Source organism: Apostichopus japonicus, chromosome 7 (assembly GCF_037975245.1).
Source record: "Apostichopus japonicus isolate 1M-3 chromosome 7, ASM3797524v1, whole genome shotgun sequence".
Lineage (NCBI taxonomy): Eukaryota > Metazoa > Echinodermata > Holothuroidea > Aspidochirotida > Stichopodidae > Apostichopus > Apostichopus japonicus.
The window spans coordinates 19,041,880-19,066,811 of NC_092567.1; the positions used below are offsets into that span (position 1 = coordinate 19,041,880).

Here is a 24,932-nt window from a genome sequence, read left to right on the forward strand (position 1 = left end):
CGTGTCCTTTCAACTATCAGAGCTAACATTGGTTAATCATGACTTTCAAAGTGGCCATTCATGTGGCCATTTTTGTCACAGGAGTAAACACTCAGAAATACAGTGCAAGAAATGTTACCAGAATAAAAGGCTATACTGTAGGGTAGATAGGTGTGTGAAGGTAATAATTGGAGGAGACAGGTAAGAGAGGGGTGAAGTAAATCCATGGATTCGATACCCCAAAAGCTCCTGTGGGTAACTCCCATGGTTTGAGTATTATCATGCTACAATACTTACTTGTCTTGACTCCACTATTGCATTTTCCTATCTATCTAGCTTATTTACTGGTAAGATGTTTCGATTGCATTCTGGTCGTATTCTTTTGGCCCAAAATTATTCTGTTATCATTTTGAACATATGCCAGGTATGCTATTAGAGTGGTACCTTTAGTGTGTTAGTGGAGCTGATTAATATGCTAGTATACAACACTATTGTACTGTAACATGTAAACAAAAATTAACAATATAATTGTCATCCTAATATTTCATTGTACCATGTAATACTATGCAATAAAATATTATTGTGGATGTTTCATGTGATATTATTATGATACAATATTATTGTATGATACTATGTGAAACTGGGAGTATTAATACTATATGCAACAATATTGCTGTGGATGTTTTATCTTATATTATTATGATACAATAATATTGTGATGCGTACCTTGACTGAGGTGTTTCCACAGCTTTTGACAAAAGTTACCACTTACTCTTTTCATATGCATTTCACGTTAGCATACATGTGTGTTCACATCTTAGAATGTGTTCTGTACACTTCTTCATATCCACGGATTAGATATATTTATGACCATACTCAAAAATCTGCTTTAAAGAGATTACATAATGCATTATAACATAGAAGCCATTATAAATTATATTAATTTATTACAATTAACTTAGATACAACTTGCACGTGATCATAAATTAAGCTGTAAATGTGTCAGGAACATACATAATTTTGAGATAAGTGCATCCACATTATTTAGTTATATACTGTGCACAGTCCAATGTGACCTGAAAGACGCTATATTAATAAATCTCATTGTGTGTTACCATGGCAACAGGAACATGCAGAAACTTTGGTATCAACCATGCCTGTGGGAGAAACAGCTCCCTAGCTCCTATTCATCATCGATCTGTTTTTTCGAAACCAGCAAAGGAAGTTGGCTAATATAGCACTGGAAGTGCAGTTACATTATTTATATACCCTAGTCAAGCATGTATTAATTATAGCTCATATACTAGAAACCAAGTTTGTAATCATCTCAGTTTTATTGGTTATTTTTAGTGACATAATGGCTTGAAGGCTCATAATTTTTTTTTTTTTTTGGGGGGATTAGGACAAATCAATTACCCATGCAGAGGTTGTTTGTACACATACTGTGTGTACACACACACAAATATACTAATGTACAGTTTTTGTGTCTTTCAATCTGCTTTTAATCTAAACAGTGCTTAGGTGATGGAGAATCGGTCCCTGATGACAGAAAATCAGGAAAATGATCACCAAATTGTAAGAGAGTGATAGAAATGATTGGAGGAAAATCCCACAAAAAATTAAATAGATTCAATTCTAAATGGTAGTATTGGATGGAGGGCAGTGTCCCAGAAGTAGGAAAGAGGGCGCAGGGTTAAAACGATTTTAATCATGTACTGTAGCTTACTGTAGTTAGATGGAAAAAGTGCATATGTAGTTTGGAGACAGGTTAGAGTATGTAAATTCCTTAGTTCATATAAATCTCTGAGAATATTGTCTCCCTTTCATATATAAACATACATGTACAGTATTGATTTTAAGTCATAAGTTACAAAGATCCAAATTCTTAAACAAATAAACACCTGAATTCTGAAAATTTAACAATCTTTGTAAATTATATATTTTTTATTTCATAGTTGGTTATAATAATAATAATAATAAATGAGACTTATATAGCGCCAAATCAGTAAACAAAAGTTACTGCTCAAAGCGCTTTACAAAGAAAGTAAATTAATTTACAAAAGAACAAGTGAAAAAATGGGTTTAAAGTAGACTTTTGAAAGTAGAAAGTTATCAGCCTTTATATTGATTCTTAACAAATTGCAATTTAATTGCTGTACATAAATCGTTCCTTTTTCAAGCTACTACGACATCCTTTTGACGGTTTATTTTTCATGTAAAATGAAGACCTTCTTACACAGCATTACTGCAATGTGCTGCAAGCCAAATGATAAGTTCTAGAATAAGGCATCCACTTGTCCTGGATTCCCTGTCTTATATCTTGATTTTATCAACCGATTTCAAAGGAATTTAAAATTAGGTTAGGGCTTCGAGATATGTTCAACTTACTGTTGTAACTTTGACTTCTTTACGATTCCTGTCATTTTTTACTTTTTCCTTACTGTACATATGCCTTTTTCTTTGTTTTCTCTTTTTTTTGCACTTTTCTTGGTTAACCTAGATGCAGTCAAGACTAAAACAAGGAAAGCTAAGACCAACAAAAAGTTTAGTTTCCGTTCTTTAATTGTTGGGTGACAGGCAGAGGAATTGTTAAATTAATTTTCTTACTCAGCAAGCTGTTTCACAAATTCAAGCTTGTGTACAGTAAGAATGTGTAGCATAATCAAAGGAAGAACTTTAGTTTAGAGAGTTTGAAATTTAAATCAGTTTTATTAAAAATTAAACTTTAAAAAGGTTTAACTCAGATTAAAATGAGGAGATGGTTATTAATGTCTAAGATATGCAATAACATGACATGACACAAAAATATCATGCTAGATGCAATGTTGGTCTTCCGAAAGGTACTCATAAGGAAGAGGGTAATGTGTTTGGAGATGGTCATTTGGGGGGTGGGGGTGGGGAGGGGGATGCAGTGCAAGAATATTACCACTTTGTAGGCAGGGTACAGTAGATTAGAGGGGGCATGCATCTAGAGACAGGTAAGTGAGGAATGAACTAAATTTTGAAATTTTCTAGAACCCTGGTATTCAAGTGTTGCAACCCTTTTTTAGGGTTGTCAACAAATTTTGGAAAGCTTGCCAGACATTCTTTAATTTTAACACTAGTGATCAAATTAGAAACATGGTCTGCTTATCTTCCAATGTTAGAAACAGTTGTTGTCAAGAGAAGTAAAAAAATCGAAGAAAACACACAGACCTATTTTTTCACGGTTGTATAGTTGTATGCTCACCTACAGGCATTCTACTTTACCAGCAGCACTGAAGTGATTAATGTTGTTCTATTCGTTACGTTCAAGCATACAGACTGGGTTTAATAATTGCATCTAGAATTGTCAAAACTACTATTCTAAAATTAGTTTTCAACAAATTGCTTTCTTAAATTGTCGTCAGTATACAGGCCCCACAATTAGCGTCTGAGAAACATTTCTATTAAATTGTTTCAAACATAATCCCCTGACCTTTCAAATTATTCCCACATATTTAGGAGCGGATATCGAACAGACTGACATTTGCCATAAATTGCTTGTTGAGAATTGTGAACATAAGGCTAAATTTTGCATATTTTGAGATCATTACTGATGACTTTTAAATTAAGGCTAAAAAAGCCTCGAAAATGGGTTTATACTTCTTTCATTTCTAAACAGAACTTGTTATCGTCTATGCAGTATACCCCAGTATGAATGGAACGATCCAAACTCTCAACTTGAGGGAGATTGCATGAAATACAGATCTGCATTTGAGATATCTATATAGGTGAAAAATCAATACCATCATATATTGTGCAAGTTGACATATTTTTGTTTAGATAAAAAACCTATTGGGATGAAAAGGTGATGGGCGGGCGTTACTATTGTTTAGACATGTTAAGCAGTTGTTAGGATATTGATATTTTCACGCTACAAAGTCAATGATCCTTCGCACGATAAAAAAGAAAAGTGAAAACATATGTTTCCATAGAGACAATATTTTTGTGTGGAGTTCAATAGAAACATTTCATCATGCCATTCAATACTGTACTGTATATATTTATGCAAGAATGCTCTCCAGTATTACAGGTATGTTAAGTAGTACAGGGCGTCATTTTGGCAAACAGTAGGATAACAGGAAATTCACAAGTAGAAATAGATAAAAATTACAAGAGTTGTGGGTACAAGAGATTTTGTAGTGTGGACCATTCAAACTAGATTCAAACAACAGCCATATGTATGGTCTAAAGACCTGCTTGCTGTAAGGCAACTTTCAGGCTTTTAATTCCACTTTTAAACGATACAGAAGTTTGTCTGCATTTATTAAATATCTACAGTATAAAGGTATTGTAAACAGGATTTATGTCTTTAATGTTACTGTAAAAATTACATTTATTGAGAAAGCCCAAAAAATCTTTAATTGAATGGTGAATCTCTGCTGTTTAAAGGGGCAGTTCTTAAAAATTACTAGTGTTATAAATGTTTGATAACAGTGTTCCTGAACGTTGTACAACATATAAATTAAGTTTTGTGCCCCAGAAAGTCGTCCTTAAATTTAGACTTCAGGAAGTTGGAAGTGAATTGACAGATGATTTAATCATTTATGTTATGTTAACCCAGGGAATAATTTAGCGGGTACGGCATAATGTAAAGTTGTACAACTGCATGAAAAGAGAAACAACTGTTTAAGATGTATCTTACAGTACTGCTTTCTCTTTTAATTAAGGAATCCTTGATAAACTCAAAAGAGGATTAATCAGGAAGTTGAGGAACACTGGTGTATGCCAATGGAAACAACTTTGTTTCACTTTGACTATCTTTGACAAATCTGAATTAGATTAAATGCTGTGTATGAAAGGAACTGTGTATATACATACATTGTACAGTGCATGGGCCATTAGGAACCTACAAAGACACATACACACAATGAGGAGGAGGAAACAGGTTTGCTTAATGGTGATACTCATTGAAGATGATGGGGTTAAATTTAATTTGGGAAAATTTACCAATAATGTTCTGTCTCTTCGAAAACATGGAGAATGTGACTGAATTCCTGCTAATTAATGAACACATCTCAGCTAGAATAATGTTATAAACATTGTAAGGGTACTAGGGTAGATCTGGAATAAAGATCGGGCAATGACCTGAAGGGGTCATTTGGGAAGGGGGGGGGGGGGAGAGGGAGAAAAATGGTTACCAAATTGTTGAAGCTACCCTAGGTAGATCAGAGTGCATATTTACAGGAGATGTGTTAATGAGATGTGTTACTAAGTAAATCCCATGTTTCACCATGGTAAATGTGGTTAATAATGACTTCATAAACTGCTAATCTCACATTTAAGGAGATCCCAGAATTTAGGCCAACAAAAAAGAAAACAAAGACCAATTGTTTCTTGGCTAGGTAGATCGGAGTGCATGTATGTATAGGGGACAGGTAAGAGAGGAGTGCAGTAAAATGATGCAAGGCTTGGGTTGGTTCTGTAATGCATACAGTGGAAACATTGTTAATCAGTTTTCTAGTTTGATGAATCCAAGGTGTACTGTCAGGGAGTTGTTATGGAACTGTACTGTACACCTTATATGATGCAGCCTTCCCCCTGAGGCGTACCCCTCCGAACACTTCATGCGTACATTGATACACTTACTCCACTTCTGGATTTTACAGTTTTAAACAACAGTGACTAATCTAATCAGAAAAATTGAACCATAAAATGTAATATTACACCAAGCTGCCACTCATTTGGGAGCATTCAATCAAAATAAGGCTGAGAGGAGAAGAGAGATGATATCGAGCAGGGAATAATATATCCGGCAGATATCGCATCTAAACATGCTATGCACAATGGTCAAGTTGCTATATACAAACTGTGTAAAGATATATGATTTAATTGTTTCATCACATAGATATACAAGGTGAACAAGACAATATAACTGCAAATAAGTAAAAAATGTAAAAGGAAGTAAACTAAGAAACCCTTTTAGGCTTAATCGAATAGAGTACTCACATCAAAGAAAATAGAAAACCTTAACACCTAACAAAGAACTCCCCCCCCCAAAAAAAGATATAACACTACCCCCCCCCCACCACCACCAACTCCCACCCCTTACAACGGATACATCAATAAAGGCTTTCATAGTAAAGATGCAGCTCAGTTTTCTACACAGGAATCAAAACTTACATTAAGAGAGACAAAATTATGAACCTTCAAAGCTGTAACATTAAATCTGAACACTTAATATTCCATGTGAAACAGATGACCAGGAAGGTGGTGGGGGTAGGTGGGGGGTAGGTGGCCATGGTGGAGGAATCATGATATTTGGTACCATAAAGCATCATTTTGCGGTCTTTTATTAAATTTCACCATTATGAAGCAAATTATTTGCTTGTAAATTAGTATTTTTGTTGCATATTCAATAATCATGCATGAACTTGCATTTTTGTATCCAAGATGGTTTTCGTACAATTTGCGGAATTGTTGCTTTTCGTATTTTGCGCATAGGGAATGAACTTTGGTACCCTTTAAATATCTACTGAAACTAACTAAAATATCTGGGCGACACAGTTTGCCAGAATTGATAGAAACTATTACCTGGTAATTATTACTGATTATAGAGCAAACATGCTTGGAGGGCATCTAAGTTATCGGTTGTAATAAATAATAACATTTCGAACAAGATTTGTTACAGTACATTTGCATATCAAGACAACAGCAAGGTAGTAAATGAATGCTAAAGAATTCTTTTAGTGGGGTTTTCTGTTGATTTTCTTCAATATTTGTTACAATGCCATAATAAAATCTCAAAATATCATTAAAGGTATGCTGTATTGGCCCCAAATATGCTAGATATTCAAATAAGCTCACCTTTGGTCAAAATTCTTAAACTGTTTATACAACCTTGGAGGAAACTTTCCTCACTGGGACATTCAGTCATCTTGTGTGTTCCTTAAAAATTTCTGAGAACAATTTGGAGAGTAAAGACCTCCAGTAAAGAACTAAATTTGAAAACTTCTAGCAATTATTTGCGGCCTATACTAAGTACCTTTAAGGCAAGATTTATTTCAAACAAATAAAGGGGGGTTGCGGGCGGGAGGAAGAAGGGGGTACGTTGTCAATTTGGTTCACTTTCACTGATAGCAGAAACATATACTGCATAAATACACACTTAATGGAATACTGTTTATCTCGAAAGCAGAAGTTGGATCATATTTTCAATAGGAAGTAAAAGTTCCTCTTTTGCAAATCATCAAAACTCATAAAGTTACCTCTATTTGTTACCTTTAACTGTTCTCATAACATTTATCACATACTGAGCTATAGAGACTTTCTCAATTCACAATCTTCAGAATGCAACCTTCTTTATTCCATATTTTTGTTTTTAAGCATGATATTTAGAAAACACAATAGATACAAGCTACAATACCAAGGTTGCGTTCTTTCCAGGCAAATTCTTTCATGATGATGTCACCAATATTTAGTCTGTGAATGCCGCACGCACGTAAGCACGTACAGTATTGTAACCAGCAATATTTTTTACAATGTATAGAAAATTGGATGGTTAGCAAATTCCCTTTCATGAAACCCTTTTGTTGGGCAGTGTGAACCAGAATAAGTCGGCAATATGTGTACTTTACATTGTTAGGATTTTGCTGAGCCATCCTTCTACGTCAGAGTTATTTGTGTGTAAGAAACACTATGTAATCACAGACAGGGTTGGTAGCCAATCAACGAAACAATGACACATAAAAAAAAAGGATAATAGGTCGACAAAATCTATGAAATACTTACAATGATTTTGTACTAGCTGTTAGTTAGGAGAGGAAATATATTTTTAACAGGATGAGTTTTAGTATTTCACTAACATGGTGCAACTCTTGTGTCCACTTGATAGAATGAAAGGATGCAACAGTATACACCAACATATTAAGTCAAATGTCTTGAGGTTTTTTCATGTGATCTATTCGACATTATCCGTAATTGTAAGGGAGATGGAAGGAGGAGGAAAAGGAGAGGATGAGGCAGGGGAACGTTAAAGCGTGTAAAGATTCGCGCAAAAAGAAAAGTCTAATGCCGGTAATCTGACCTAGTTTCAAATGAGGTGTAACAGAAGTGTAAGACACCACCATCGATCCCAGAAAATACACACACAGCTTGCTACCATCGGTAATTAGACACTAGTGTACAGTCACTACATACAGCTGCAGTCAATACCCACAGCACAGTGTACAAACAATACAGCGATGGACATCTCAGGTCCAGCTAAAGATAACAAGGTATCACGTTTCATTACTGTACTGTCTGCATTTTGAGGCGACACGAACAAAACGTCACTTGCAAGTTGCAAGCAACGGAAAGTTAACTTTTTCATATGGCCGCACATGGTTTGGGGCGAGTCTTCAATGCCTTTAACCAACTGTAGAAGACTGATAAAAATGTCTATTGATCCATTCGTTTGAAAAATTGAAATTTGACCAGCATAGCAATGGTGATTAATCATGTATACTTTGTAACAATTGTGATGGATATGTGGATCAGGAATAAAAATTCCCCAAACTTTAATACCAGGTTTGTGTATTTACGAGTGACAAGCTTACCTGTCTCCTCACAACCTCAATATTCTTGCTTTACCGTTTCTAGAGCGAACTGGTCAGCTTTAAACACTGTATGCCCTTCAATCCCTAAACAGTACAGGGATACTGACAGCTCAAAATACCCTTCATATACTGTAACACATACTGTATACATACAAAGGACTCTGACACCATACACTTTGTTTGTTTGGTTTTCAAACACATGCTTGAAGTGTGAAATTATTTCAAAGTTCACAGGAGCTATTCAGTTTCCATTCTTAGCCACACCTTGAAGGAATCCAAAGAAATCTAGCCTACAGCTACAGTATAGTACTACTGTACATACAGTAGCTGAAACAATATCAGTATTTAGTTTAGGTTAGGTACACAGAAGTAACCATCCTTAGCATGCATTACTGCATGTAGACGAGGAAACATGGCTTTTGACAAGTTTACTGTAATATTTTAAGTGGTTAACCCCATAATGATACCTGATTTGCATGCTTCAAGAAATATAGTACTGACATAGGTTACATTGTGTCGCAACAAGAACCAGAGTAAATGATGAATTATGAACTGCTATATTGTTGCCTTTCCTTTTTATAAGGAGGGAGAGGGGGAAGAGGAGGGTTCAAGCAGGAGGGGTGTGGTTGAATCAAACTGTGTTTTTACATGCACTACAAGGATTTCAGCACCGACAATGTTATCAGCTTTGATAACTATGGAAATTTCCTTGTAAACTAAATGGTTTAATAGATCTATGTGAATGAGCGGAAGTTAAGTATTAGGTAAGTATTATGAATGGAAAAATCAAAAAAAAAATCAAAGAGAAACTACCAACTATGACATGTGTAGATATGAACCAAGAGAAAACTGAACTATATACCCCTAACTTAAAATGTATCCAAAATTTGGAAAGACTAAAATCCTAGGTCACAGTTCCGTACGAATAACGATAAGGAAAGTCCAGATAAAAAAAAGCATCATGCTGGCACTTTGGATGGTAGAATGAGAAAGAATGGCGTTGACCAGAGGAGCCGGTCATAGAGGGCGCACAGTGTTAAAAGGTTATCAGTTAGTTCTAGACACGGTAGAATGAGGGTGCTAAGGTTGTGGGGAGACAGGTAAGCCAGTCCTGAGCAAAGTAAATTACAAAAACTTGGTACAGTAACACTTTGGTAGCACTGAGTCATTTGTTGATCAGCAAACCTCAAGGAAATTGCTACAAAGGTTCACACATATACACACTATCACACAAAATATGTGAATTTACTTTGCGGTTATTTTCAAAATGTATTATAAACAGTATGACTATACCACACAGTACAGTACTTCCTTTAAAATTGTAACTTCCTGGTAAATGGTTCTGCCTATGGGCAGTATATTTGGTTTTACCAAGTACACTTTGACTATAACATGAATATATACTCTACAAATTACATTACTGATTCTAAAGTTACAGTTTCAGAACTTCTTACAGTAAACTAATAAAAATTTTATTAAATATTTGTTAGCAGTATTATATGGGGTTCTGTTTAGTGTTTTTTGAAGGGTTAGGTTCTCAGGTGGAACAAACATGTAAGTAAACTGTAAAGTTTATTGCACTAGCTGTGATTTCAAGAGACGTAACTTGCTCATTGTGAAAATATGTATAGCATTGAATTAATTGCAAACTACTTTACAGTTGGCAATGAAAGCATTTATGCACAACAATAGAAGTACTGCATGGAAGAAGTAATAAGTCTAGTTTTAACACTGAGGTGATCTCCACCAGCACAAAAAATAATTGGCAGGCCACTGCAGCACAGGTGGCACTGCCTACCTACCCTCCAATTTTGAAGGAGAGAAGGCAGGAATGATTCAGCCTCCCCCACCCCCCCTCCTCCCATCCTGTTTTAACTACTGTAAGGATTCACTCCACAGCATTGCTTCATCATTCAGTTGGATATTTGAATTAGCAAGATGCGCACCAACCGATCCAATCATCAATGAGGAATTCCCAGAAACCATAGCACATAAAATGGTCTTACCAAACCACTAGTAAATTGCCCGTTAAGCACAAGTTTACAAAAACCAAATTCTTCTGGGTTAGTTTCCCAGACCCTAGCTGCCAGCTATCCACCCCCAACAGCACCCCCCCCCCCCCCCCCCCGTAATCTACCAGGTTCCTCACACAACCTGAGGATTCAGACCCTGCTAAACAGGATATGGCATCGCCCAAGCAAGCCAAGTGGTTATGATTTTTAACAGCCAAATGTTCTGGTTCTAAGTCAGTTCTATTTATAACATATCGTGATATAATAGAGTGAATATGAATTAATAGATGAAAAAAACAATTATAAAATGAGGAGGAGGAGAAGGAAAAGTGTTAAAACTTGCTGAGTAGATTATTCAATTTGATCGCATTTTAAATAAGTTCAGGAAATGAAATGTCACCAATATTATGACTCATTTCAACTTAAAGGTAGTCAGTATAGGCCCCAAGTTATAGCATGCTATAATTGCTAGAAGTTTTCAAAGAGTACTTTCCTGGAGGTCTTTAAATTACTCTCCAAATTGTTCTCAGACATTCCAAATGAACACACAAGATGATCGACTGAGTGTCCCAGTGAGGTAAATTTCATGCAGGGTGGTAATTAATACAGTTTAAACATTTTTGACCAAATGGTGACCATATTTGAATATCTGGCATATTTGGGGCCAATATAGCCTTCCTTTAAAACCAAAAGTAATTATAAGAATGCAACTTAAGAGAAATTAAGTCACTTCACTTTTGGAGGTTATCTAGTTATTCTTGTTATGACATATTGCAGTGTAGCATAACCTATTTGTGTGACCCTTTATGCATGATTTAGAATGGTACAACAGATTTGAAAGAAAGTGAAAGTGGGCACTGATGTCCAAGAAGTGTGACAGTATTAAAGGGTGTGAAGACTCCATTTCTTTTGGGGCAAATTTCAAAAACTGGTGCGCAGTGTATTAAAGGCATTGAAGATTCGCCCCAAACCGCGTGCGGCCATCTGAAAGAGTTAACTTTCTGTTGCTTGCAAGTGACGTTTTGTTCGTGTCGCTACAAAATGCAGAAAGTAATGAAACGTGATACCTTGTTATCTTTAGCTGGACCTGAGACGTCCTTTGCTGTATCGTTAGTACACTGTGCTGTGGGTATTGACCGCAGCTGTATTTACTGACTGTACACTAGTGTCTAATTACCGACGGTAGCAAGCGGTGTGTGTATTTCCTGGGATCGATGGTGGTGTCTAACACTTCTGTTACACCTCATTTGAAACTAGGTCAGATTACCGGCATTAGACGTTTCTTTTTGCGCGAGTCTTCACACCCTTTAAAGACAGTGGGGCAAAATCTGAGACTGTTTCAAACTTTTTATTATCTGACATTCAGGAAATGATTTATCATGGTTGGAAAAAACATCTGTTTACCAGGTTTGTAGGAAATCAGGAAACCACCACCCAAAAGATCAATATTGACAAAACATACAAATTATACAAATAAATGCTCAGATCTTTAAAAAAAAACAAATAGTAAAAGAGAAACGACAACAGAATTACAGTAAGTACTGTAGGTGTAACTGTTATAGCTCAAACATTTGGCACAGTATCAAAACTATAATCTTTTTTTTTTAATCTCAATTTTGCATACAGAATCCTAGTTCTATAGTTCTAGTATTTATTGTGTATAACATAGCATCCTCAAGGCTAGCTTTGCAAACATGACAAATAATTACTGTAACTATAGATCCAATATTACAGAAACAATTCAGTATTGAATAGCTTAACGCACAACCATTCGAAAAGCCTGTCTGTGCTGATCGGGTTTTATGAGAACCAGCGGCATTTAATTATTATGCAGATTAATGGATATTACAGACTAGTTTACAGTGTACAATCCTCAGCTACTACGGTAGGTTAACACACGCCTCCGCACTGACATATTGTATATAAGTATATAATATGTCTGTCCGTTCATCCATCAAAATATGCTGTATCGTATGCGAATTAATGAAGACCCTGACTACTAACAGACATGCTGCAAATTATATTTTGAAGCCAAAATTACAATCAGACTTTCTGTCTTTTTTAAATTTTTAATCTGTGCCTCACTTGGTTTTCAAAACCTTACATTATGGTAGTTCTTACATACTGTATTAGATTGAAGATTTTGAATTTAATTAATAACAATGATAGGCTCACACTGCTTCTTGCTATAAATGCATCTACTGTATAAAATGCAAAGGTCTTTGGATCAAATGGTAAAGAATTTTTTGTACTGAAACAGGCAACGTAATTCACACAAGAGCTTCGAAATTATACAAAAATTTTGAGAAAATATTGTGGAAATCTGAAGCATAAAGTCATATGATCAATTACATTACCATGTATTTTACAAAGATTTCTCAATTTCATTGAAGACAGACTTTAACTAGAGTAGAAGTTCATCAGCATGAAAAGTTATTTTATTCTTTCAGAATAGCAAAACGTTGTTCAACAGACAACTTTTACTGGGGCCAAACATATTAATGAAAGTGTGTTTTTTTTTTTCCGGTTTTTTTTTAATTGTGCGCAAATGTGACAAAATGCACGCTGCATAGATAATTATGTACTGCATTTGCGTAAACTATTACATTACATATGCTAGAAATATTCTTCAATTATAGTTGGTTAGTCATGCACTCACTCTTTAAAACACAACTCGATCGTCTTCATTTATAATTCATAACGTGTATTAAACTTGCTCTTGGAAGAATACCCAGAGAGGCAACGCTACAAGCCTCCACAGAGCTGAAAAAAGTAATGGCATGATGATGGTGATGGAATGATCATGCATGAAGCGTTGCTGTATATCACACCAGCAGACTTACAGTACTAGCACTCAGCACTGTACCTACTACATCCACTGTACGTATGGAAATCTTTAAGTTCTGTTCATACACAGTACTGTAGTCAAATTACCACTTTGCATTAAAAGATTAATAAACAGCCATTCTTTTTTAAGTGGTTTCCCAGATAATGTTGCATGCCTGTAAAGCATGTATGTACAGTAGTGTGAGAAGTAAATTTGCTGTGTTTAGAAATTTAATCAACGTCTTTGTTCATATTTTCTCACATTTTATTTGGGGGGGGTGGGGGGTTACACATGGGTGGTAGAGCAAGCGGTTCAGAGTGAACACATACAGTAATTACCACAATGACACTGCAATGGCAGTATAAAGTAGGTTGCAATTTTTAAGTGTTTAGTGACATTGACTCTTGAAAGAGCAAACAATTACAGCATGAAATGCTGTCAGCCCCATGACTCAGCTTGTGAGTTAGCCACTGGTGCCTAAAAGATATAACCGATCCCCTTTTCCCTTACAGGGGATGCTTTTCCTTGCAGACATGTCTCAGAAGCCATAGTATACCCAAGAGAACCCCTCCCCCCAGAATCCCAACAACTATACTGCAACAACATTTTTATGAAAAAGTCTAAAGATACAATATATGGTAGAAAATGTTAGTTGTTGACATAAACAAATGTATGCTGTCAAAAGGACATAACTTGACATAGATATCATTTCAAGATAGAGATCAGGAAGTGAATGTGTGCAGTGGTGCTTTTTATTACCAAATTGATCATATATTACACGTACACAGCAATTTACTGAGACTATCATATATGCCTAGTATGATAGATGATTGTCAAAACAGCCTGACTATCACAAGTGGATACCATCTGTTAAGGATTTATGTTAATATTATATGAAGCGATTCCCCATCCATACTGTGCAGTGTACACACAACTAATAACTGATGTAAATTGTACTGTACAGGGCAAATCTGTAATGGCTGTTTGATAGTCCGAGTCGACCAACTGTCTGTTCGGACAACCAAAATCAGCTGTGGAGGTTGTCCTGGGAGGGGGGGGGGGAGGGAGGGTATGGTGCTTACATCAAATTAAAATTGCATTGCAACTAATTATCTCTGAACAGGTAAATATGATAAATTGGTATTGTCCCTTAAAGCTGGAGTTCTATTCACCAGAACTACACATCTCTCCTACAGTGTAAATATTGGTCTTTGAAAAAGTCTTTAAAAAATTTGGACCTGCCTTCCATTTGTTTCTTTCTAAGTCATGTATTATTTTCAAAAGAAAACTATGCAGGTTTGAGGTTTGTTTACCTACTGATCAATACAAGAGAACTAGATTCTGTAAATTTTAAGCTCTGATCTTTGAAAGTAGCAAACATTTTGCAAAAGACCATGAATGCATTTCTATGATAATTAATAAATGAAAAGTAAGTAGAAGTAGAAGCAGAAAGCGAAACTTTTGAGTTACTAAGTGGTACATCAATGGCCATATCAGCTAAGAAACAACTATTAAAGGTTTGTCAGACTTAAAATGATTGTATAGTGTACAGTAGGTATTAAACTGGTTTCTTTATAACATTAGTGATGGCATAGTACAGTAGTACTTTGTATTTCTAAATTGTGTTTCTAAATGGGAAAGGTTTTTCTCGGTTCTGTGGGTTTACTGTCATCAAATCGTTAAACCATCAAATATGTGTATCACAGAGTACTTAAGATACTCAACACAGATACTGCAAACCTTTGTGAGATTCATTGTTAGCTTGTAATTATTTCAATTAACAAACTATAGTAAGACATGTCCATTACAATATCTTAACTATGTACAGTAATTATAAACTGTTTTACAGGGGTCCCACCCACCCCGGAACATACCGTCATAGGCGTAGGAGCCTAATTTGATTTGGGGGGGGGGGGGGCTGTAACGACTTGCCCAAAAAGTATAACCAAAATCTTAATGTGCTTATCATATAGGCATTCATCGATTATTACATCACATGCCAATAACATACAATCATTTTCCGTGAAAAATTCTCAGCATATTGCCGAATTTTCACAATAAAAATTGAAACATTGCAAATTATTCTTCTTTCAGTAGGTGCCCGAAAAATTCTCAGCATATTGCCCGAATTTCCCCCAAAAAAATTTGTTTGGGGGGCTGCAGCCCCCCAGCCTCCTACGCTTATGCATACAGTAACGTCTTCATTATTCAGCAGCCTCTCGTGAACCATGTGACTCACTCTGTCAGAAGGGAGATCAATTGTTCACACAAGAGAGAGTACAATAGCAAACCGTTCTGGTTCATTGGAAATGAGTTATTGACTTACTCTGGTGGAATCCTACTGTGGTCTAACAGTATAAATACAGTATATTTTACAGAATGAATGAATGCACTACAGTCTATGCATCACACATCAAACAAGTACAGTACATGCACCCACACGATGCAGTGTATTCTGTAGTCTACAATATACTGGTATTGTTAATTGTACGTGTACAAGTCACACAATTAATTATCATAGACACACCTGGATTGCATTGTCACATTTTCAGGGATAAGAATGGGTGGAGGGGGAAAATATAATTAAATTTTATCGTCATGGCAATTTTTTATTTTTGCACATATACATTATCTAGAAGCTGAATAACTGAGTTTTCAAACTTAGTGTAGCAGTTTGAAGTTTTCTGACCTATGTCTCTTTTGAAAGATATTCCTGTGTGAAAAGTGCTATCCATCTTTTCCCATACAATACTGGATAAATTATTGCCTGAAAATAGTACCTTATAGTTACCAGTATTTTAAGGAAGGGTTGGGATGAGGGGTAAGCAAAGGAGGTGGATGAAGGTTCTACTCTACTGTAGCTTAAACAATCACTACCACTGGATTATTTCAGAATTTAAGCAATAAATGATAGGTGAACTATAACTATAAATGATATGTCCATAAAATGACATATTGTTTCAAGAAATTATTTGGATACGAGACTGTAAACTGGCCATCTATAATGATATAATGAGACTGATTGCTCATTTTCAATTTGTATAAATTCAAACTTTTAGTGAATCCTTACCATTTTATTGTGGACCAGAAAGACCAATTGTATTTCTTTATCCCCACCCGCCCCCCACCCTTACCTTTCTTGTGAATATCTCCATTTACATGTTTTAAAGCAGCTATATTTTTACCGTAACTTGAAACCCACCCTGACATACCGGATAGGAATACTGAACAGTAGCTTGACTTCAATTTAAATGTTAGGAGTTAAAATATAGTGCTCAGCAAAGCAAACTTTGGCATATAAATACCAACAATATAATCCACAGATTTGCTAGGAGTATTCCATGGTTAATCCTTCCAGATGGATGTAGGGCAGATACCCTATCAGTATTGTACAAACATTGATAAATGTTAATCAGTAACTTTGATGACATACTGTATCTTAGCCTAGCTGTTACAAAAAATGTTAAATATACTTTCACAAGTACTGTACCTTCTTGACCCTCAAAGAAAGTACTCCCAATTGTAACCAATTTGAAGAAAGAGTAGAGCTCTATATTTTTGTACTTTCATATTTATTTTTTATATGTACTTGGTTGTATTGTTACTGTAGTATTTTCATGTGTATAGAGAACACAGTGGAAAAAAGTCTGCTTGTCAGCCTTTTCTGTATCATCCCTGCACTTTGATTTTGTACCCATTCACCTTGTTTCTTCTACTGTATGTTGTTTTTCTTCTTTTGAATGTTTTGCGAATAAATCAAATATAAAATTAAAAATTAAAAAAAAGTCAGGGGATGTTAAAACTTAGATAGCCAAAGAAAACATAAAATACATATATATAATGGTAGCCTAGAAGTGCATATTAAATGCTTACTGAATGTTAATTTGACCATGAAAATTGACTATCTAACGGAATTTTCTAGTATATTTGGTTACTATACTCTGATGACCTTTTACAATTAATGTTGCTTTTGCTCAATAATACAATTCACTCTCATTCCATGCATATCAAGCTCACTTTGCTCAAATGCTAGAGATTGTGGCAGTATTCCTCGGGGAGTAATTTGCCAACTTTGTATTCTAATATTGCTAATTATTACCCATGTCGATCAAATTAGCTACTACACTGTATATATTTGTATGTATTACAGTAGTCAAACTTGTTCAGGTAGTACTACAGTACTTCAGCTTGCTTTTGCAAACTCTTGAGATTAATCCTCAAGTATATTTTCAACTATAAATAAACAATAAATCTGGCCAGCCAATCCTTCTGTAAGTAGAACTACGCAAACAGCATAAAACTAATTGATGGACCGGGCAAGTAATTGTTAGGAACAGAGTGTAGCTCAGGATTGATATCTTGGTGGCAGATAAACTTCTTTTCCCTTAAAGAGCTAAAAATCATGAAAAATTGGTAAACACAGTAAAAACAGATTCTTACCCACCAACCCTTATGTAGCTACTCTACACATGTATCAGTTTGTTAATGTTTAGAATCTATCAGTTAACTTGTGGAAGAACTTTTGCTCTTCATTATCTTGTTTACTGTACATGCTCGAAAGTAAGGTCTGCTGGCCGGTGTTTATTCACACAAGAAATCAGATACAGGTAGCCTTTGTCACATAAAGGAAACTAATTTGCTATGTACTATTTTTCACCAAGCACTTGTGCCCTACAGTATTTCAGAATGTAACCACATGGACACATTAATATAACCCAAGACCCTGTATTTTGTCAACCCTGTATTTTGCTACCTTTTCGGTAGGAATTATTGAAAGAATATTTTTCAGGTAACATTCTTAAAGGTCTGCTGTATAGACCCCAAATATAGCACGCTATAATGAAAAAGTTTCTTGAGATTACGTAATCAACCTGCCTTGGTCGAAAAATGACCTCTTTTTATTAATTGGTCTGTAACGCCTGCCACCTATATTTCTATGTATGAGGGTCTTTGTGTGAACGCTGTATGATTAACTACACTGTAGACATGAAGATATTTCCACACAGCCTAATGGTGTTAAGAAGCTATGCAGGCTAATCTAAGAGCCTGAGGTGGATTTACAACCATGGCAGGTTGATTATATAATCACAAAACTTTCCTAGCTATAGCGTGCTATACTTGGGGCCAATAAAGCAGATCTTTAAGTACCAAAGCTATAACCAGTATATTCAGTACATGGCCTAAACTACAACAGTGCTGAACCAAACTGTGGCTGTTCATGTATGCTGGTCTTGGTTACATAGGCTGCACTACAGTACACAATTGGCAATGTGTACACAAATACAGTAAAAGGACTGCCAGCTACTGTAAAGCTACTGTACAACTGCTCCCAACGATATATATATTACATACCACACGTAAAAAGGCTTGCGAAGATTTTAATACCTGTACATAATACAACCATTGATGAAGACAGACCTTCAGCCTTCAAATTTTTGGAATCATAATCTTTAGAAGTAGCCTTACTGTCATCCATATTGATTGATGATTGTGATGATGATGATGGTTCTTGTGTGATGACAGGAAGCTTGGATATGAGGGTTAAATTTTACCATTATATGATAGGTAATAAGAATATTGGAAAGAAATGCCACTTGCAAAATGGATAATACTAAGCCAGCATCCATCGTTCAGGCTGATCAATGTTTTTCAGATAAAAAAAATGGTGAAGTTCTGAACTGTACAGTAGAAATTCAAATTTGACCAATAACAATTTAGGCTAATTTGTATATGAACTAAAGTGATAAACAGTATTTGATAACTTCAATCACACGATAACATGTTAAAGTAGTAGTGTTGAGCATAACCTTCATTCTATTATACTCTTTGAGACATTTAAATTTACACATATGAATGCATTTATTAATATTGAAATCATACCACAGTATGAACAATTCTAAAAATCATAAGGAAAATTGGTACTGTACATGTATGGTGTTCAACTTGTTCTAATGTTTTTCCATATTCTTTTCTTTTTGGCTATGAGTATAGCACACGATCAACTTAGAACTTCAAGTCATATGACATTACATGTGTACTATTCAATAACAACCATATGGAAACTAATTCTGTACCTTGTCCAAGGTCTTTAGAACTCAGTGTAGACTTTCACCCGAGAAACACTTCCACTTGATGTATGTGGTTCAAGCATTTTCCCTCAAAACTTTTCCACAATTTATCAGCAAATTATTTAAGTATCTGTTATGAAACTAAATAATCAACCAAAACAACCATGCATTTTGTGTTCATGAATATAAATTTTGCACTTTAACGGTCATCATGTTGCAAAGAAAATCAGATGCTTCATTTCAACATTACTGTTGTTACAAGGATAACAGTACTCTGCAAAATAAGATTGCATCAAGAAGCATCAAGCAATGATATATCCATCCATGTTAATATCAGTATCATTAATAAAATTGGTGTTTTGACTTGTAATAATTGCCAAACTCTGCCATTGGAGAGGAAACATTCAAACATGTTGACCTTACAATCCACAGCTCCACCTTGCAAGTGATATTTTCAAAGGAAAGATTATCGAGGAAGTACCCTACTCAAATGTCAATTTACACATATGTCCAGGTGTACCAATTAATTTAAGAAACATGTGACTCATGACCTCATTGTACATGTATGCAGGTTTCCTGTTTTGAATTCTACAGGCCATTTTTCTACCCACTATAGTCTTTCACACACTGTGGAAACAGCTATGTCACCAGCCAATGCAGTTACATCCAAATGCATACTGTTCAGCCTGAATAAATTGAAAGCAAACAAATTTGCAAAATATGGTCTTATTTTTGGGAGTCAGGACCAAGCATGTGGGAAATTCTAGAGGTATGACACCTAGCATCTGGGAGGTTGCGGGTTCAATCTCTGATTGGCCAAAGTATGGTGAGTTTTGCATCCAGGAGAAACACAGTTCCCCATCTGAAATGGTCTTCCAAATTGTAAGAAATTCAAAGAATAGCCAACGTGTTAATTGGATAGAGCTCTACCGAATGTGATGTGTACAGTAAGTTACAAGCCAGTCGTCTCCCACATATACACATGTGGCTTCCTCCCTTACTAGTTGACTTCACCAGTTTGCAGAATACAGTTCACAAGTCAGTGCTGGTACAGTTAGGTACCGACAACAGAATATAACATACTCGGAATATATGACAAAGATATGAATATGACAATATACAAAATATGACAAACGAATATGCCATACATAATATAGTTCAAATACTTAGATGTGTGGATGAGGTTGTCTAACCATGGGAATTTAGTGTTAGAGTTAGACTACAAAAACACTGAAAGATCCTCAAAACGGCTTCCTTTAAAGGTATAGTGTAGGTACTTACAATTGATTTCAACTTTGGGGGACGGGGAAGGGGAGGAGCAAACATCAAAATCATGTCCCAGATTTCTTGGGGGAATATAGTCCCCTATAGCTGTCCTTAGTTAGCTTGGTTTTTATATTGGTGCTAGTATTAGCCTACTAAGTTGCAGTGTATTGACCATTCAGTAGTTTATCAGTTCATGGTAATGATACATCAACAACTTTCTTCCCACACGGTCATAAATCTTTGCAACAAGTTGCATGAGAAATAAATCGTTGTTTAGAAAAGGGTGTCACGTTAGCGCCAACTGCAGCCCCTAGGCCAGCAGTTCCTAATGGTAGGCTACGTTTACTAAGTAGCAGACGACAACGTCCAGTGGCAACTTCACGTAAGCGACCAACTTAACAATACTAGTAATAATAATACTGCAGTAACGAGTGATCATCAACTCTTTTGTCGGAACAGCTACGAAGAAACATGCAAAAGAACCAAAGTAATTTAAATGCCTTTCTCGACAATTTGTTTTCATTTCCGATCATAAGTTCCTACATTACAATCGAACTAGTAGTGGCAAGTCTCCCACAACAATAGAGATCACAAATTTACCGTGTACGTTCGTTGCTAATGAACAGTTACGACTCGAACAACGGCAACTCTAAAAGCTGATTTGGTAAGGTACACTGGCCTTACCGCTCCGAAATCCTCCTAGATTTGCATGGATTCCGTTGCTGATTTTCACTCACACTTAAAGTATCTTAACTTCAAAAGTTATCATCTAATGGTGTAAGCGAAAATACTTACCAAACTTTGAATAGTCGAGAACTTATTTTCCGTTCCAGTGATATCTGTAAAGTAGAAGTCAATACGACAGACGACAGTGATAGCTTCGCAAACAAAATTTCCGGGCGTGGTTTGAAACCCATACACAGTAAATGTTCAGTCGTGCGGAGAGAAATGCTGCTCCCTAAATCTATACTTCGGTGCACGCTTTCGGGTAAGCACACTCTTAATGGGTAACTTTGAGTCTCCGTAGCTTCAAAGATGAAGTCGAATCCATATAAAACTTGCCCTTCTTCGTATACATGGGTGTGAAGTACCGTCCTTCAATTATTGACTCATACCCTCACTATAACGAAAGGTGGGCTGAAAACTGGTCCAGTAATTTTGGCGTAACAGGCGTAACGGAAGGAAAAAGTTACAAGCAAAAAGTGTTAATGAAGAATGTAGGGGATTGGGAGAAGAGGAAGGAATTCCTCTCAGAAAAAATTGTACTGTACTGTGAAAGGACAATTCAAGAGAACAATTAGAAACATCTTCAAAAAGTGGCCCAGGACCGTCCTCCACGCCGCAGGGCATGGAAAATACATATCAGGGAACTGTAATGTCCAGTGGCGTAGGAAGGTACTTTTGAGTGAGGGGCTGAAGACTGATGGCCGGCCTGGGGGAGGGGTCTAAGGGGAGGGGGTGTCCCCCTCCCCTTTGGAATTTTTTGCATTTCCAGGTAGCCTCAGATGCAATTTGGTGCAATATAGCACACTTCAACACCCACTCCATTTTGTAAACTTAATTTTGTATTTTCACCAGGCCTTAGATGCAATTTGGTGCTCCAAATGAGATTTTTTTTTCTCATTTGGAAATGAAAAAGGGGTTTTCCGACTTGCGAAGCGGGGGGGGGGCGGAATGATACTTCCGCCCCTCCACATTTTTCACAGGGGGGCTGGCGCCCCCCAGCCCCCCGGTTCCTACGCCCTTGGTAATGTCTCCTTCTTATATATGCGTTTTTGTCCTTTAAAGTCGCTACGAGAGAACAAGAAACATCACCGTATGTATATTCCGTGGGGCTTCTCCCCCTGAACCCTCACCAAGACGACTTTGAAATACATTCCAGAGAAATTGAATTCCTCTCTCCCTCTCGAATCTCGATCATATGTATTTTTTGTGCTCTCTCCAGATAGCAAGAAATTTCTAAGACGGTGAAACTTCCGGGGTCTGTACACTCCACTATGGCTTTGCATGAGATACCCTGCCTACAGTTTTGCAGTTGCAAAATTATGAAACAAGATCCACCCTTGTTGTTCTGAATCGGTCTACATCCTCTCCCTTGAAAGATGTTGAATATCGCCGCTCCCCTCATTCTACCCCCTACACTTCAGAAGAAACACACAAACGTCGGGTTTTGAACCGTTTATCGGTCCAAAGAGATACGCCGTAAATTGAACCGGTTAAACGTCAAAATGGAATCAGTTACCAAGGATGATTTCAGAGTTCACGTCTGCTTATATTAGAGCGGTTTAACACTTTATGCATTCACTATGATTATTTTGCTTTAAAACCCGACAATTCAGGATCTAGGATTTGTAATTACATATATATATTGTGTGTGTATTTGCGTGTGTTTACCCGTGCTTTTTACGTCAGGCAATTTTCCATCAACAGTCTCTGGTATTAGAAAAAGCCTGACCCCCCCCCCCTAATCGTCCAATGTCCTGGCTGCCTAAGCATAGTTATGGAACGCCATTATTGTCTTATTTGCTAGTAACAATTCTTATGTAGGGTGCCATTGCCTCTCGTTAGGGTATCATTGCCACCGTGACCTCTTGCATTAACACACATATATGACCCCTCTCCTTTCTTTATTTCGCGTTCCATATATAGCTTGAGATTTGGGCCTGTAAAGGGACTCTCTGCGGTTCCACAAATTTCTGCTTTTGTAGCCGCCCATCTGAGCCTATGTTTATATATAGGGTCACACCTCGGTGTGATGCGGATGTCTTCTGCTGCCTTTTCTGTTTGTGCAAAGCTTGGGTGGTGGTAGAGTTGGTGAAGAGGTCACAATTCAGGCGCGTAGCCAAAGGGGGGGGCGAAGGGGCAACCGCCCCCCCCCCTCGAGCATATTTTTAATTTTTTTAAAAAATGTTTCTATGATATCGCTTTTATTTTCAAAAGAGAAAATGCTTAGATGCAACTAACAAGGCCTGGGAAGTGCCATTTCCAGCGATCTGGGAGGCATTTTCAGCCAAAATTTCCTTGTACGCTTTGCGCCAATCATGGTGGCGCTACGCTCAGATAGTTTGCAATGCCGAATCTACAGTTTCGCCCCTCCCTTGGCAAATTCCTGGCTACGCGCCTGTCACAATTGGTTGTGTCCAGTCAACATTGCAGTCCCAAAATAGCACAAAGGAATAGACGCTAGGCTTCGACAAGTAAAATCAATGTGAAAACTAATTAGATAGTATAGCTATGCAACAATAGCTCCAAAATGTCCACAATATACGCCGCATTCTGTGCACGCGGATGTAATCTTCCTGATATTCCTGGCTGTTCGCCAAATAAGTAGTAAAAACAGGGCAAAGAAGGTAGCCTAATTGTGTTTAATGTAAATACACATTTAATTAAGTGGGTCGTTAAAATCCACAATAGGAAATCCCAGATTCACAGATAAGGGGCACGTAAGCCAAGTTGGGTCTCATTGACAATTTTGTCACAATGTTGCCTTTTCAGAAAGTCTTCAAGACGGTTTCTTTATACTACGAATATGATAAAATGTTTTTAGGCAACAATAATTTCCACTGTCCACTAATTGACTCCAGGTCCCACGGCTGTATCCCATGGCCCGCTCCCCCCCCCCCCCCGTTTCCTTCTCGTCAGGGTGGGTGTTTACAGATAACTGCTCCATAATATTTACAAATTGAGGATACATATCTACAAAAGCGAAATGAAAGGATGGTGGAGCGAAATCTGAAATAGAGGGCGTTTACATATTTACAGTGCATAGATAATTTATGATTCAGGTGGTACAGGATTTCTCCGTATGGCAGACTTCTATTTTCAGTGTCGTACTTAAAGTATATGTCGTTGTTGCTTTTTAAGATATTATTTGTTAGTTGAAAATGCATCATATAATGTGATAGCACTACATTCATCTTTCAGTTCGTTTAATTTTTGGCATGAAATAGTGATAACAATAGCAAAACGCATCGTAAATAATTTATAAAATCATGTGAAGAAATAGCTAATTAGGGAATATACAGGGCATTGTTACAGCCGCGCATATGGAACCGAGCTACCTACGATATCATCGATACCCCCCCCCCCCCCCCATATAGTTCAGATAGCGGTCAAGGGCTGATCAAGACGGGGAGATGCTGAGGGGGAAACACACTTCCGCTGCAGATATAAGAACAATCGATTAATGCGGGAGGTGCTGCAAGTTATGCGTGTATCATAT

At 36.7% G+C, this 24,932-nt stretch overlaps 1 protein-coding gene across 1 annotated transcript in view; it reads right to left on the minus strand.

Moving 5' to 3' along the window:
* The window catches only part of LOC139969608 (CD151 antigen-like), a 45,610-nt gene extending 23,947 nt beyond the window's left edge, over positions 1-21,663 (minus strand). The window contains exon 1 of the mRNA XM_071974720.1: positions 21,506-21,663. The gene's annotated coding sequence lies outside the window, so the exon portion shown is untranslated. The remainder of the gene's footprint in view (positions 1-21,505) is intronic.
* Between the last annotated feature and the right edge of the window lie 3,269 nt (positions 21,664-24,932).